The sequence below is a fragment of the Typopeltis vanoorti genome, chromosome 3 (genome assembly GCF_054136105.1).
Source record: "Typopeltis vanoorti isolate ZY-2024b chromosome 3, IOZ_Tvanoo_1.0, whole genome shotgun sequence".
Classification (NCBI taxonomy): domain Eukaryota; kingdom Metazoa; phylum Arthropoda; class Arachnida; order Uropygi; family Thelyphonidae; genus Typopeltis; species Typopeltis vanoorti.
Window position 1 is genome coordinate 81230265 of NC_143551.1, and position 16408 is coordinate 81246672.

Genomic DNA, 16408 nt, shown 5'->3' on the forward strand with positions numbered 1-16408 from the left:
ATACTTACTCCAATCACAACAACTTCGACCCCCGGTAGAGCCAACAGTTACAACTTCTGCTCCAGTAGTGACTCCAATTACCAAACGTCTACTCCTGTAATGAGACCAATAACAACTACTTCCACTCTAAGAATGACTCCAGTTACAACAACAACTTCCACTCCGAAGTCTCTCCTCTCACCTCAACACTTCAACTTCTACTTCCTCAATCAGGGACACAAAGATACACAAATAACACAAGAAAGTAAGTAGTGTAAAACACTTTATTAGGTGCAACCGAGCAGTTTAATAGTAGTTGGATACATATTATGGGAAACGAGGTGCATGTCTGCCATGTCAGCGTTCGTAAAGTGATGAATGATTTTCGTACGACGTCGAAACCTGAATGAGAAAGCCCCAATTAATCACCTGAAGCGCTGGCGAATAGCGCCACTTATCACTTTCGGATAGCGTTTCAGGTCATGCTTTCCTATTTGAATATGGTAGATTTTCATGATCTCTAATAGATCATGATATCTTGATCTCGAGTAGAAAGAGACTAATACCAACTTGCCCTGCAAACATATTCTCAGAATAATGGGGGAAAGAAATTTAGTCTTTGTGATCTACAATACCAATGTACAAAATAATAAAGCGATAAAGCACATTTATATACATTAAATAAGTTTCAAGATACAGCATAACAAATGGAAAATCATCAGATTTTAAAAAAAACGTTCTGTTATTTGTAAATATATGAGGTAGGACTCTTTCTTGTTGTTACATGTTTATTGCAATATGTTGCTATTATGTCATTTTAATATACGGATTTTAGAATTGCTAAATAGCACATGGCATTAAATGCATCTGGGAAGAAATTATTGATATCACTTCAATAAAACTGCTCCGATAGTGAATCCCATGTTGTTGTATACATATTTAAACTTTATTAATTACCACGAAGCAGGAGTGATGTTATTGCAGTACATACTTGCTATTTATTTTTTCTTTACATCCTTGCAAATGGTATAATTGCAACTAGCCCAGGGAGATCCCCAGAATAACTTGCATACGTACAGACAGAATCAATGTTATAAAACGAATCTCAAAAGGAAACGAGTATTTTGCGAAACGCTGATTAAAAAGAAAAACTCCAATATACAATAAGGACAACAATGTTAACACAATACTGCCTTACACGAATTTAATAAGAGACATGAGGATATGTGGTTGGTTTTTCACTTCATAATAATAGAAAATATATACGATTATACCATTTAACGTTTTAATATATTACGTAATTAATTTGAAATAATCAGAACGCAAATTAATAAGTTTCATTCATAATATGCTCGAATTTTAAAAAATATATTAAAAAGTTTCCGAATTTAATTAAATTAGAATAATATCATATAAACGCCAAAATATTAATCATTATACACTACACCCGTCTCTTTTCCCCAGTTAATACACTGCGTATTAAATTATTTATGGAAATTGATGTAATGCTTCGAAACAGAAGATGTTGACATCGAATATAACAAAGATTTACTTTGTTATATTTACAAAGATTTATTCATTTACACTTTTCTTTTCAAGAAATGTAATACACAAGCAGAAGGTTGGTGCCGATTTATCGTTAGTTTGCATTCCTAAATTCTGGATAATGATCATATGATTGGCAAAAACGATAAAGTTGACTGATCCGCTACAGTTGATCAAATGATTGATCAGGTTCAGCTAATAACTAGAAGGAAGTAAATATCAGTACACGTGATATCCCTCACTGGCCCCTGGTAAGGTAGAACAGCAGAAAATCGATGTTGCTCTCACACTTTCAATCGAAACAAACAGTTGCGTCTAAACTTAACGAAGGAATATTATATTGGATATAAGAATATCACTTTGGATATGACAATAAGGTGATATGGCAGGATGAAACTCGCTTCCTGTTACTTCATAATATTAAAATTATTACAAAAGATATTATAAAGAAATACGACCATAAGGCAAAATAGACACGAAACAAATGCTCCATGATACTCATACTTAGGAACAATAATGAACCGATAGCAGATGAATAATCCTCTCGGACATGTTTGCCTGTACTCGTTTGTTCTCTTGTCAGTAAAAGAATGGTTGATAGTGTTGTCTATCTAGACATCGATTACCGCCTAATTGATTTTAGTATGATTGACATTTCGAACAGAAGAACACTACATGTTAATAAACACAACATGCAGGTTATATATCGATTTTCAGTCCCGTTAAGCAACTACTTCTGAATGCTCTAGAAGGAAATTTTCGTCAAAACGCACAATGTTAGTAATTTTGATGTACACAGACCGAGCACTGAATTAGAAAATTTTATTTAATACCATGCGGAATTTCCTTTAGTCCGAATTACATCGCATATGCGTTTAGCACAGATTAAACAAAGTATTAGATTATATCTACGTCTACGGCATATCGGAGTTCACCAGACAGTCATTTAATTGGTCCTAAAACAGTTTCTTTGACACCAGAATAGAAAAACTCTGCGGTTTTTCAGAGAAATCAGTGGTTCCCTTAGAGGCATGCGATTGCCAATACAGATCGTTTTCGATTCCCTAAGCATAATTCAAAGATATATGAATCGAGAACATCTTTCATGAAATGCTTTGGTAAATTTCTGCACGCAGGAAGTTCTGTGTCAATAGGTGCCTTCTCAGAACAGAGCGATCTCGTTCCCAACAGACTGTTTTTGGACCACAGTTATACCTCTTATAAAAGCAATTCGGGTTATTTTCCCACTGAATAAACATCCGGAATATATTATATTTTGAGGAACCCGTCAGCTTTGCTGATTCGAAAATCGTAGCTACAAGTAGATGAACATTCGCAATAAGCCATTTATCAAATTTCAAACGATTCTGTTGTTTTCCATTGTGATCGAAACCCTTGATGATTACTGACCAGAAGCATTGTTAAATACTTTTTTAGAACACATGGTGACGCATGACCAACTCACCATGTGTTCTAAACAAGTGATGGGAGGTGACCCAGTCATTCTGAGGGTGAAGAGTGTTCATTTGTTTTTAATTCTTCGAAGGCGTATTCGTAGGTCTTATTATCTTTTCGCAATTTACGGTTGTTGTTTAAGGGCGTTTAAAACGAAAGCATCCGGATAGAAAGAGACTAATAACAAATTGTCCTACAATTATATCCTCAAGATATTGGAAGAAAGAAATTTATCATTTGTGGTCTAATATAAATGTACTAAATACTAAAGCGATAAAGATGATTCATACATATTAAAAATGTTTGAAGATACAGTATGAGAAATGTAAAATCATCAGTGTAAATAAAAAGTTCTGTTATTTGCAAATATATAAGGTGGGTCTCTTTCTGGTTGTGAGTTTTTATAGCAATATGTGGCTATTATGTAATTTTAATATACGGCTTTTAGAATTGCTAAAGAGCACATGACATTAAATGCACCTGAAAATAAATTATTGAAATCACTTCAATAAAACTGCTCCGATAGTGAAACCCATGTTCTTGTATACATATTTAAACTTGATTAACTACCACTAAGCATGATCTTTGTTACTGCGTATACACTCTCTATTCATTTTTAGACATCCTTGCAAATTGTATAATTGCAATTTTCCCAGCGACAGCCCCAGAATAACTGGCATATGTACAGACAGAATGAATGTCACAAAACGAATCTCAAAAGGAATCAAGTATTTTGCAAAGCCTTGATAAAAAAAAGAAAAACTCCAATATACATTAAGGACAACAATGTTAACCGAATACTGCCCTACACGAATTTTGTAAAACACACCAGGATATGTGGCTGGTTTTTCATTTCATAATAATAGAAAATATATTCGATTATTCCAGTCAACGTTTTAATGTATTATGTAAGTAATTTGAAATAATCAGAACGCAAATTAATAAATTTCATTCATAATATGTTGGAATTTTAAAAAATATATAAACAAGTTTCCGAATTAATTAAATTAGAATAATATCCTACAAACGCCATAATGTTTATCATTATACACTACACCCTTCTCCTTCCCTTTCTGTAATACCCTGCCTATTAAATTACTTTACGAAAATTGATGTAATACTTCCAACCAGAAGCAATTGACATCGAATATAAACAAGATATATTCATTTACACTTTTCTTTTCAAGAAATGTAATTCACAAGCAGAAGTTTGGTGCTTAATTATCGTTAGTTTGCATTCCTAAATTCTCGATAATGATCTTATGATAGGCAAAAACTGTAAAGTCGACTGGTCTACTACAGTTGATCAAATGATTGTTCAATTCAGCTAATAACTTGGAGGAAGTAAACATTAGGAGGAAGTGAACATCAGCACACGTGATATCGGTCACTGGCCCCTAATAGGTAGAATAGCAGAAAATCGATTGAAGGAGTGAGATGCTGCTCTCACTCCTTCAATCAATATAAACAGTTGCGTCTAAAGTTAATGAAGGAATATCATATTGGATATAAGAGCAATGACAATAATCTGATATGGCCGGATGAACATGGCTTCCTCTTACTTCATAACATTACAATTATTACAAAAGATGTTACAATCATAAGGTAAAATAAACACGAAACAAAAGCTCCATCATACTCATTCTTAGGAACAATAATGAACTGATAGCAGCTGAATAATCGTCTCGGACATGTTTGCCTGGTCCTCGTTTGTTCTCTTCTCTGTAAAAAAATGGTTGATAGTGTTGTCTATCTAGTCACTGATTATCGCCTAATTACTTTGAATATGATTGACATTTCCAACATCAGAACACGACATGTTAATAAACATATAACATGCTGGTTATATGACGATTTTCAGTTATCATCTTAATTACTGATCTCAAACCCGTTGAAAAACTATTTCGGAATGCACTAGAAGGAAATTTTCGTGAAAGGGCACAATGTTAGTAATTTCGATGTACACCGAACGGGCACTGAAATAGAAAATTTTATTTAATACCACGCTGGATTTCCTTTATCCCGAATTACAGCGCATATGCCGTTTAGCACAGATTACACAAAGTGTTAGATTACATCTATGTCTACGACATATCCTTGACACCACTATAGACAAACTCTCCGGTTCTTCGCAGAAATCAGTGGTTTCGTTATAGGCATGCGATTGCCAATGCAGATCGTTTTCGATTCCCTAAGCATAATTCAGAGAGATACAGTTCGGAACAGCCTTCTTCAAATGCTTTGGTAAATTTCTGCACACAGGACGTTCTGTGTCGATACGTGCGTTTTCAGACCACGGCGATTTCGTTCCGAACAGACTGTTTTAGGACCACAGTTTTACCTCTTATATAAGCAATTCGGGTTATTTTCTCACTGATTAAACACCCGGAATATCTTATCTTTTGAGGAACCAGTCGGCTTTGCTGTTTAGAAAATCGTAGTTACAAGTAGATGAACATTCACGATAAACCATTTATCAAATTTCGAAAAATTTTGTTGTTTTCCATTGTGATCAAAACTCTTGACGAATACTGACCAGAAGCATTGTTAAATACTTGTCTAGAACACATGGTGACGCATGACCAAGTATTATGCATAAACGCTGCGTAACATCCCCACGACTCCAAAGAATTGACCATAGAACTTACACGATTTTCGAGAATAATTCCAGTTAGAATTAAAAAATAAAAACAGCGGCAGATATATCTGTTGTTCTCTCATATGCGCTACCATTTGAAAAGAACACAGCTGCTTACGAATTTTTAAATGTTAAAGCGAGAAGAGCTCTGGTTTCATTCGACAAAGGGGAATGAAAAGAATTTGAGAATTTAATTATTACATACATGCATACATCTTCAAGGCCTACTCTTCCTAATTGGGTTGTGGTGGCAAAAGCTGCAAGAGGAACTTCCAATGGTCACGATCCTCTGCCACCAAGTTCAGGTGTTCTGGTGGGATTCCCAAACGTGTCCACCCAAGGTTTTGGATATAATCTATCCAGCGAGTCCTTGGCCTTCCACGTGGCCTCCCACCCTCTGGCTTGACAAAGAGGGCCTGCTGAGGAGCCTCTCTTGTGGTATTCTGACAAGGTGCCTTACCAGCGTAACTGTGTTCTCTCAACACGGAGAAGCAGCGGTTGATTATTGAGGGTTTCCCGAATTGCAGAGCTTCTGACCCTGTCGAGTTTTGTCAGCCCCACCCCTCGATGGAACCTCATTTCAGCCGCTTGGATTCGTGACCGCATTCTTTCGGTCATTACCTAACTCTCATGACCATAGGTGAGGATGGGGACATAGACTGTATTGAAGACAGCCAGCTTTGCCTTCTGGCTTAACTCCCGCTTCAATACTACTGAACGGCCACGCTCCCGCAATATTGAGCTTGCTAAGCCAATTCGGGTATCTAACTCTACGTCCCATTTTCCATCATTCGTGAATATGGATCCAAGGTATTTATCTCATTGGAACTCCACTTACATTTAGAGTGCACTGGGATGGTTGTCTTGAGACAACAAATGTTTCAGTTTTGATCACACTGATCTTGATTCCGGTGTCTGCACAAACAGCTACAAACCTATCCAGGGTCATCTGTGAAAGAGCTAAGCAGAACTAGGTCATCTGCAAAAAGCATACGTCCAATGCTACATTTCCCAATTCTGACACACTCACTGCCTCTGCTGTGCCTATCAATCCAGTCCATAAATATTATGAAAAGGAGGGGTGAGAGATCACACCCTTGGCGGAGGCCAACGGAGACTGTGAAAGGTTCAGACTTTGTGCTGTTTACCCTGACACAAAACTCTGGGCATTCATACAGGGACTTGATGGCAGCTAATAGTTGACCATCCACTCCATACTCCTGTACTACGTGCCAAAGCGTATCCCGAGGAACCCGGTCTTATGCCTTCTCCAAGTCCACAAAACATGTGTAGACATTCTTGGCATATTCCCAAGATTTCTCAAAGATTGCCTTAAAATGAAGATTTGGTCAGTTGTGCTTCTACCAGGACGAAAGCCACATTGTTCTTCCTGGAACTTTGACTCAACTATGCTCCTGCACCGTCTTTCCAAGCACTTAGCGTACACTTTCCCAGGTAGGCTGAGCAGAGAGATGCCACGATAGTTACTGCAATCCTTCTGGTCTCCCTTCTTAAAGACTGGTATTATTATGCCTGTCTGCCATTGCTTTGGTGCTCGCCCAGATATCCAAGCAGCCTGACACACTCGAGTCAGCCAGAGAACACCGTCTCGATTTAAGGCTTTTAGCATTTCGGGACGAATTTCATCAACGCCAGCAGCCTTGCCCGATGTTAGCGATTTTATTGCTAAATGGACCTCTTCTGCTGTGAGACTAGTCATTGCTCCGACTGCACCTCTTGGATGTCCACAACTGCTGGGTCACCCTGGTTAAGAAGGCTCTCAAAGTATTCCCTCCATCTGTGGACGATATCCTTCTCGGTTGTTAAAAGTGCACCATCAGAGGCCTTAATTACCATTGCTGTGCACGATTTCCTCCCTCGAATGCGGCGGATGGTCTGCCAGAATACTTTGTTTGCATTTGCATAGGATGAGTATAATCTTTCTCCAAAGTATTCCCAAGCCTTCTGCTTTGCTGTCTTTACTGCATTAGCAGCAGCTTTTCGTGCCTCAGCATAAAACAAACGCATCTCAGGTGACCTGACTCTAAGCCATGTTAGGTAGGACTCCTTTTTTGCCCGGACAGTTTTTTGGACTTCTCGGTTCCACCAAGGTGTCCTTTTCTCACTGCCCGTTGCCACGCCGAGCCGCATTCTGCCAGACCATGAGAGTGCAGAGGCAGTGACAGCTGTTCTGAAGCTTTCATTCCTCCTCAACATCTGCAGTATGCTTGGGAATCTCTTTGAACCTGGAGGAAATGTCATCTGCAAAATTCTTCCTCACAACCTCATTTTCCAATGTCTCCCATTTCACGCGGTATAGCTGCTTAGGCCTTCCAGCGTTGATGGTAGCATCTGGTTTCTGAAGCCGTAGAGGGCACACAATAAGGTGGTAGTCAGTTGACAATTCTGCCCCTCTTCTCACACGAACGTCCAACACTGAGGAAAATAGGAATAGGTCTGCTGAAACTATAAAGAAGTCAATCAGAGACCTTTGTTATAGTGTATCCGTGTACCAGGTATACTTATGGACTTCTCGGTGCAGGAAGAAGGAATTCATTATGGACAAGCTATTAGTACAGCAAAATTCCAATAATTTCAACCCATTCGCGTTAAGTTCAGGGGCACCGTTCCTCCCAACCACACCCCTCCATTTCTGGTCATCTGTTCCAACGTGTGCATTGAAGTCACCCATTAGCAGGATTGATTCCATGTCTGCCGCGTTGTCAAAAGCAGCATCCAAAAATAATAATTTAATTATTATTATTTTTTATTAAGAATGAATCTAAATAGATAAATAAAATGAAAATACTGAAATCTACAATTCTGATTTTACTCTATACATGAAAGAATTATTTTTCAGTCTGTTTTCTTCCAATTCTGGATACAAGTCTGCTCCCTTAACATTTAGCCTTTGAGTATCATTCTTTCATGCGGTTTTTGATGATCTTCTATTCTCTTCTGTTCTGTTCTCAATGTTTCATTTTGTCCTCATTTCCTAAATCACTAATCTACTAGCCGATTTCAACTTAAGACTGTAAAGCATGTAAATAGCGAAACATGTTACATGAATGAATTAACACCCTATAAATAAATGTGAATTAACAAAATAATTAATATCAATGAGATTAATTAAATCTATCACTTTTCTTAGGTAAAATTATAATCTAATCAAACATGAATTATGAAAATTCTATTGTAGAAAATTTGGGAGCTTAATTAATAATTAAAATAAGTTTATGTGTGCTAAATATTGAATTAATATATAAAATTATTATTCTACATTTACTTATTCCAATATAATTTTAAAAGTAAAATAAAGTAAATATTATCACTCTGCATATTTGTATTTTATTATCCTGAATGTAATAATTTTCTTGTTAATTCCAGTCACAACTTCCTCTCCTTTAGTGACTGCAATTACTACAACCTCTACCCCTATAGGGTCTCCAGTCACAACAACTTCCACTCCAAAAGTGACTGAAGTTACAACAACTACTTCTACTCCAAAAGTGACTGCAGTTACAACAACTTTCACTCCAATAGTCACTCCAGTCACCACAACTTCTACTCCAATCGTGACTCCATTCACAACAACTTCTACCCCAGTAGTGCCACCAGTTACATCTTCTACTCCACTAGTGACTCTAGTTACCACAACTTCCACTCCAGCAGTAACACCAGTTACAATGACTTCCACTCCAGTAGTGACACCAGTTACAACTACTACTCCAGTTATAACTCCAGTCACAACGTCCTCTCAGGTAGTGACAACAATCATCACATCTTCGTCGCCAGTAGTGACACCAGTAACAAAAATTTCCACTCCAAGTGTGACTCCAGTTACAACAACTTCCCCTCCAGAAGTCACTCCAGTCACTACAACGTCTACTCCAATAGTGACTCCATTCACAACGTCTACTCCAATAGTGACTCCATTCACAACGTCAATCCCGGTAGAGCCACCAGTTACTGCTTCTATTTCAGTAGTGACTCAACTCACCACTAAAACTTCCAGTCCAGTAGTAACACCAGTTACAATTTCCACTTCAAAAGTTACACCAGTAACAACAACTTCCACTCTAGTAGTGACTCCAATCACCTCAACTTCGACCCCAGTAGTGATACCAGTTACAGCAACTTCGACTCCAGTAGTGACTCCACTCCCCACAATTTCGTCACCGATAACTCAAACCTCAGGTAAGCTACATTGAATTATCATTCAAATATTATAATAGGCCGTATTGCTAATTTGTTTGCTATTTAGAATTCTGTGTTATGCATGCTGGTTCAAAATTCCATCTACAAATTTTGAGTGGAGGTAGAGAACATGAAAATATACCATATTCACCTAGGAAAGCAAGTTTGGAAACGAAACGGAAGGTAATATCAGGGACACAAGATACCGAAATTACACAAGGAACTAATTAGTGAAAAATACTTTATTAGGCGTAATTGAACAGATCAATAGTAGTTGGATACATAATATGGTAAAGGAGGTGCATTTCTGTCATATCAGTGTTCATAAAGTGACGCATGTTTTTCGTATCCCGTGTACCTGAATGAGGAAGCGCTGGGAACAGTGCCACTGCTCACTTTCGGGTAGTGTTTCCGGTCATGCTTTGCTATTTGAATATGGTTGAGTTTGATGTTTTCCACCTTACCTCAAACTTTGTACATGGAGTTTTGATCTACCGTGCATATCTAGAATTTTTGCACATATTCGCGCACTAGTCATAGTCCAACGTTGATTAGGAATAGAAAAATACCAATTTTCTCTTTTAGGACTGTTCGGTCGTTTTTATAAAGCGATATATTATGTACTGTTGTGCAGAGAAATATTTCCGACATTGATATTGTTATTTGCTGAAGAAGTTTCAATATTTTCATTCCTGTAACAAATTCTGTCTAGTCACCACAGTAGTTAAACTGATACAAGTGGTCATTCATTACAAACACAATAAGTGGTGATGAATTTTTTATTTTTCTCGTCTTCGTCTCTTACATTACATACTCTTACATTCTATTTCTTTTCTTTTTTTTTGGTATATATTTGTACACAACACAACACAACAATACTGACATATTTTGCATTACCATATTAGTAACCATTAATTCTCTAATTAAATCTCTCATGCAGTTAGAGTATTGAATTCTATGATCAATTTGTTTAAGTCATTGCGCTCCTTTTTTCCCGAATATATAAAACTCAATGCATATATTCTCATTCACTTCTTCACTATTTATTTATTACAAGAAGATTAAAATAAATAGGGTCTGGTACGGCGAAGTGCAAAATCATTGTCTTTCATATATGTTGAAAACCAATTTATAAATTTTAATTAATATCTTCTCTTTCTTCTGTTAGATAAATCTTTTATATTACAATCGATTTTCGTATCTTATATGAAAATATCCTTCCAACAGGTATTCTAAATTTCCTAGATTTCTTCACATACCTTTGAAATTTATTAAATGTTTGAGCCATAATCCCATTCGGCTTGTTTATTGGTTTCAAAACAACATTTAATTCAGCTTATAATTAAACCACAATCAACTAAACTTTACTTGTTGTGTAACCAATAATATTTCGTATCACACAATATGCCTAATCCTTTTATTTATTAACATTTTAAAGAAAATCGATTTCAAATATATTCCTTAGTGTTATATTATGAAATGCGAGTATACGAGTATTTATTCATACTTAATTTTAAATCTAACTTCTTTCTCCACGCTTTGAATTTTGTAGATCATTTTGTAATGTACTTTATTAATACAAATGTTTGATATTTCACTCAGCTTGACAGCATCAGCAAAGAAAACCATTACATTCTTAATATTTGAACATAAATAATTCATGAATACATGAAATATCAGTTGGTGCCTTATACTGCACCCTTCGGTACACTGCATCTAACAACCTAGGTGTTTGAAGACTTTCATCTAAAATACTTCCAGTTGGGTTTCTGTCAACACATTTCCGATACATCTTACTAAAATGCATTGCTCATATTCAATTAAGATACATCCTGGCTATTACTTTTGTCGATTACTGTCATGTCTTCATGAGCCCAGTGTCGTTAATGTCGCATTTCATTATTTCTATTACGACTTACTAACATTACAGATAAAGACAGTAAAAAATTTTTAAATCCTCTTTTTAAGATTAATTTGCCGTCGGTAATTTTTTTTTAATCTAAACTTAGCCATTGTGAAATTCAAATGTGAATTGAAAGGCAATATGTTATACTTAAGTCCTTCCCACTGCACAGTTTATGCCTGGATTAATTTTAATCCATTTTGCTTAGATTGTCTTATAACAATGACAGAAATTATACTTTATTTTGATAAAGTAAATTGTTGTTCTATGCCTTATAATAGTGGTGTATAGAATCTTAAAATAAATTGCAAATAAAAGACATTTCAAATTTTTTGTTTGTGATTTGCCAAATTAACTTGCTCATCGAGATTTAAAAAAGTAGTCGTATAACCTCATCCGCCCTTATTTCTTACAACTAGTTTCAAGGAGGCAGAATAGTCGACAAAGGATATCTTCTTTCAAATTTCAAATCTCTTTTGAAACTTAGAAAATTTCCTAATTACCTTATTATCTTCCTTATTATTTCCTTATTATCGTAGAAAGATGGGAGGTGACTCTGTCATTCTCACGGTGAAGAGTGTTCATTTGTTTTTAATTCTTCGAAGGCGTATTCGTAGGTCTTATTATCTTTTCGCAATTTACGGTTGTTGTTTAAGGGCGTTTAAAACGAAAGCATCCGAATAGAAAGAGATTAATAACAATTTGTCCTACAATTATATCCTCAAGATATTGGAAGAAAGAAATTTATCCTTTGTGGTCTAATATAAATGTACTAAATAATAAAGCGATAAAGATCATTCATGTATATTAAAAATGTTTGAAAATACAGTATTAGAAATGGAAAATCATCAGTGTAAATAAAAAGTTCTGTTATTTGCAAATATATAAGGTAGGTCTCTTTCTGGTTGTGAGTTTTTATAGCAATATGTGGCTATTATGTAATTTTAATATACGGCTTTTAGAGTTTCTAAGGAGCACATGGCATTAAATGCACCTGAAAATAAATTATTGAAATCACTTCAATAAAACTGCTCCGATAGTGAATCCCATGTTCTTGTATACATATTTAAACTTGATTAACTACCACTAAGCATGATCTTTGTTACTGCGTATACACTCTCTATTCATTTTTAGACATCCTTGCAAATTGTATAATTGCAATTTGCCCAGCGACAGCCCCAGAATAACTGGCATATGTACAGACAGAATGAATGTCATAAAACGAATCTTAAAAGGAAACAAGTATTTTGCAAAGCCTTGATAAAAAAAGAAAAACTCCAATATACATTAAGGACAACAATGTTAACCGAATACTGCCCTACACGAATTTTGTAAAACACACCAGGATATGTGGCTGGTTTTTCATTTCATAATAATAGAAAATATATTCGATTATTCCAGTCAACGTTTTAATGTATTACGTAAGTAATTTGAAATGATCAGAACGCAAATTAATAAATTTCATTCATAATATGTTGGAATTTAAAAAAATATATAAACAAGTTTCCGAATTAATTAAATTAGAATAATATCCTACAAATGCCATAATATTTATCATTATACACTACACCCTTCTCCTTCCCCCTCTGTAATACACTGCCTATTAAATTACTTTATGGAAATTGATGTAATACTTCCAACCAGAAGCAATTGACATCGAATATAACCAAGATATATTCATTTACATTTTTCTTTTCAAGAAATGTAATACACAAGCAGAAGTTTGGTGCTTAATTATCGTTAGTTTTCATTCCTAAATTCTCGATAATGATCTTATAATAGGCAAAAACTGTAAAGTCGACTGGTCTGCTACAGTTGATCAAATGATTGTTCAATTCAGCTAATAACTAAGAGGAAGTAAACATTAGGAGGAAGTAAACATCAGCACACGTGATATCCGTCACTTGCCCCTAATAGGGTAGAATAGCAGAAAATCGATGCTGCTCTCACTCTTACAATCGAAATAAGCAGTTGCGTCTAAAGTTAATGAAGGAATATCATATTAGATACAAGAGCAATGACAATAAGCTGATATGGCAGGATGAACATGGCTTCCTCTTACTTCACAACATTACAGTTATTACAAAAGATGTTACAATGATAAGGTAAAATAAACACGAAACAAAAGCTCCATCATACTCATACTTAGGAACAATAATGAACCGATAGTAGCTGAATAATCGTCTCGGACATGTTTGCCTGGTCCTCGTTTGTTCTCTTCTCTGTAAAAAAATGGTTCATAGTGTTGTCTATCTAGTCACCGATTCTCGCCTAATTACTTTGAATATGTTTGACATTTCCACCAGCAGAACACGACATGTTAATAAACATATAACATGCTGGTTATATGACGATTTTCAGTTATCATCTTAATTACTGATCTCAGACCCGTTGAGAAATTACTTCAGAATGCTCTAGAAGGAAATTTTCTCGAAAGGGCACAATGTTAGTAATTTCGATGTACACCGACTGGGCACTGAATTAGAAAATTTTATTTAATACCACGCTGGATTTCCTTTAGCCCGAATTACAGCGCATATGCCGTTTAGGACAGATTACATAAAGTGTTAGATTACATCTACGTCTACGACATATCCTTGACACCACTATAGACAAACTCTCCGGTTCTTCGGAGAAATCAGTGGTTTCCTTATAGGCATGTGATTGCTAGTGCAGATCGTTTTCGATTCCCTAAGCATAATTCAGAGACATACGGTTCGGAACAGCCTTCATCAAATGCTTTGGTAAATTTCTGCACGCAAGACGTTCTGTGTCGATACGTGCCTTTTCAGACCACGGCGATCTCGTTCCGAAAAGTCTGTTTTAGGACCACAGTTTTACGTCTTATATAAGCAATTAGGGTTATTTTCTCACTCATTAAACACCCGGAATATCTTATCTTTTGAGGAACCAGTCAGCTTTGCTGTTTAGAAAACCGCAGTTACAAGTAGATGAACATTCACGATAAACCATTTATCGAATTTAGAAAGATTTTGTTGTTTTCGTTGTGATCAAAACTCTTGACGAATACTGATCAGGAGCATTGTTAAATACTTGTCTAGAACACATGGTGACGCATGACCAAGTATTATGCATAAACGCTGCGTAACATCCCCACGACTCCAAAGAATTGACCATTCTACATGAACGCTGAGTAAAATCACCACAACTCCAAGGAAATTATCATAGAACTGATACGATTTTCTAGAATAATTCTAGTTAGAATTAAATAATAAAAACAGCGGCAGATATATCTGTTGTTCTCTCATATGTGCTACAATTTGAAAAGAACGCAGCTGCTTACGAATTTTTAAATGTTAAAGCGAGAAGAGCTTTGGTTTCATTCCACAAAGGGGAATGAAAAGAATTTGAGAATTTAATTATTACATACATAAATACATCTTCAAGGCCCACTCTTCTGAATTGGTTGTGGTGGCAAAAGCTTCAAGAGGAACTTCCAATGGTCACGATCCTCTGCCACCAAGTTCAGGTGTTCTGGTGGAATTCCCAAACGTGTGCACCCAAGGTTTTGGATATAATCTATCCAGCGAGTCCTTGGCCTTCCACGTGGCCTCCCACCCTCTTGCTTGGCAAAGAGGGCCTGCTGAGAGAGCCTCTCTTGTGGCATTCTGACCCGGTGCCCGTACCAGCGTAACTGTGTTCTCTCAACACGGAGAAGCAGCGGTTGAGTATTGAGGGTTTCCCGAATTGCAGAGCTTCTGACCCTGTCGAGTTTTGTCAGCCCCACCCCTCTAAGGAACCTCATTTCAGCCGCTTGGATTCGTGACCGCATTCTTTCGGTCATTACCTAACTCTCATGACCATAGGTGAGGATGGGGACATAGACTGTATTGAAGACAGCCAGCATTGCCTTCTCTCTTAACTCCCGCTTCAATACTACTGAACGGCCACGCGCCCGCAATATTGAGCTTACTAAGCCAATTCGAGTGTCTAGCTCTACGTCCCATTTTCCATCATTCGTGAATATGGACCCAAGGTATTTAAACTTCTCCATCTGTCTCATTGGAACTCCACTTACATTTAGAGTGCACTGGGATGGTTGTCTTAGGACAACAAATGTTTCAGTTTTGATCACACTGATCTTGATTCCGGCGTCTGCAAAAACAGCTACAAAACTATCCAGGGTCCGCTGGAGGTCATCTGTGAAAGAGCTAAGCAGAAGTAGGTCATCTGCAAAAAGCAGACGTCCAATGCTACATTTTCCAATTCTGACACACTCACTGCCCCTGCTGTGCCTATCAATCCAGTCCATAAATATTATGAAAAGGAGAGGTGAGGGAACACACCCTTGGCGGAAGCCAACGGAGAATGTGAAAGGTTCAGACTTTGTGCTGTTTACCCTGACACAAAACTTTCGGCATTCATATAGGGACTTGATGGCGGCTAATAGTTGACCATCCACTCCATACTCGTGTATTACTTGCCAAAGCGTATTCCGAGGAACCCGGTATTATGCCTTCTCCAAGTCCGCAAAACATGTGTAGACATTCTTGGCATATTCCCAAGATTTCTCAAAGACTTGCCTTAAAGTGAAGATTTGATCAGTTGTGCTTCTACCAGGACGAAAGCCACATTGTTCTTCCTGGAACTTTGACTCAACTATGCTCCTGCACCTTCTTTCCAAGCACTTAGCACACACTTTCCCAGGTAGGCTGAGCAGAGAGATGCCA